The sequence below is a fragment of the Orycteropus afer genome, unplaced genomic scaffold (assembly GCF_000298275.1).
Source record: "Orycteropus afer afer isolate SDZICR_OR568_19922 unplaced genomic scaffold, OryAfe1.0 scaffold00059, whole genome shotgun sequence".
NCBI classification, from domain to species: domain Eukaryota; kingdom Metazoa; phylum Chordata; class Mammalia; order Tubulidentata; family Orycteropodidae; genus Orycteropus; species Orycteropus afer.
This window is the reverse complement of record NW_006921646.1, coordinates 4,567,497-4,569,646: the sequence shown is the minus strand read 5'-3', so window position 1 is coordinate 4,569,646 and position 2,150 is coordinate 4,567,497.

Sequence of the window (2,150 nt, the reverse complement as noted above, 5' to 3'; positions counted from 1 at the left end):
CTTTTCCACACTGACGTGCATCTGGCACTATCAGTAGGCTCTTCTGTTCCGTCATGTGCCTGGTTGGGAAGGATCCTGCTAGTGCATGAAAATGAGCCATTAGGAGTTCTATGAAATCATGAAAGACATAATGGAGCTGGGAAAAAATGCAGAGATGACGACTAAAATAAATAAATAAGGAAATTATGTGCCTTCCTCTGCTGGCTTTAGCCAGTCATGATGAGTCCTTTAAAGCCAACATCAGGAATAGCTTTCCACTTGCCCTTCCTCTCATCCTCACTACAGCCCCTAAAGCATACAGCTGTAATGCTTCTCTTCTAGACTGTTGTAATATTGTTTCCAGTTAACCTCCTGTTTCTAGCATTATCTAATAGAACTTTCCATGACCCACCAGCCCTCCACAGAAGGAAGATTGGGCAATCTACTTCCATAAAGATTTACCACATCGAAAACTCAAAGGGGTTCACTGTAAGTCAGAATCGACTCGATGGCAGTGAGTTTGGTTTTGGTTTTATGACGATGAAAATGTCTTATATCTGCACTGTTCAGTAAAGTAGCCACTAGCCATATGTGGCTGTTGTTCACTTGAAATGTGGTTAGTGTTAACTAAGGAAGTGAATTGTTTATTTTTGTTTAACTTAAATTTAAATAGCCACATGTGACCAGTGACTACTGTACTGAATAGCACAGTTCTCGACCATACCACTGACATGATTAATTTCCCAAACTGCTTCTCCGTGCATATTACTCTCCCTGGTACAATATATGGCAGGCTGGCCATAAATGTTAATTCTTGTCTTCCCTACCTGTAAACTCTTACAACACTGTATTTTGGTCCTTTTATTCTACTAAATTGTAGTCTTTATGCTTTTGTATCCCCAGAGCACCCAGCATTCAACAAAGGTTTGTTGAGCACTACCTGACCACAGGTGAAATAGCATTCTTCAGTCTAAAATAAATGAAAGCCAAGATTGGATATGATAGAAATCTATAAAATTGTGACAATAAAAGCAGATGAACTTTGTTTAGGAAGCACTGAGTTTCTGCTTATCATAATAGAAATTTAGCAATGGATATTGGTGATGGTTATACAACATAATTAATGTAATTGATGTCACTAAACTATACACGTGAAAAATGTTAAATTGGAAAATGTGAGTTATATATATTTTTACAACAATTGAAAAAAAAAAAAGAGATGAATCCACCAAATCCTAGATTAGTAGATGGAGGCTACCTCTTAAAACGTAATCAGTGTAAACTGAAGACAACAAAATGACATATTATTTTCCATCAGTGAACTAATGATATTATATAGTACCTCCAAAGGGTGTAGCAATGGAAAATTTTACTGCAGCTTCAGAAGAAAGTTAGAGACAAAAACCCAACAAAACAAAAACAAAATCCATTGCCTTCTAGTTGATTCTGATTTACAGTGACCCTATGGGACAGGGTAGAACTGCCCATAAGTTTTCCAAGACTGTAATCCTTATGGAAACAGACTGCCACATCTTTCTCCTGTGAAGTGGCTGGGGGGTTCCAACTTCTGATCTTTTGGTTAGCGGCCCAGTGCTTCAACCACTCCGCTACCAAGGCTCTTTCTTCAACAGTGTAAGAGTTAGGTTGATGGTTTGAAGCCACCATTTGCTTGGTGGTGAAAAGTAGATGGTGGTGATGGACCCACCAGCTTCTCTGCAGGAGAAAGATAAGACAGTCTGCTTCCCTGATGATTACATCTTTGGAAATCCTATGGGGCAGTTCTACGCTGTCTACTGGGTTGCTATGAGTTGGAACAGCCTTGACAGCAATGTTTTTTTTCTTTCTTTCTTTTCTTTTAAAATAACTTTTAAGGAAGCCCACCACCACATCTTTCTTCCGTAGAGCAACTGACCTTTTGGTCAGCGAGGGTTTTCTCCATGGCATTACTAGGGTGCCTATGGACAAACAGACCTTAATTTCTCAGTTTCTCATTCATCACTGTATCACTCCATAGGCTTCAAACCAGACTAACAACCGAAACCATTAATACGGACCTCTTTAGCACAAGGCTTTAAAAGCAAAGTCTGAAAAAAGCAATATCCCACCTGCTTGAACAATTTCTCTTAGAAAGATCAGCACGAGGCTGGTCCCCATGAGGCGGAGGTCAAAGA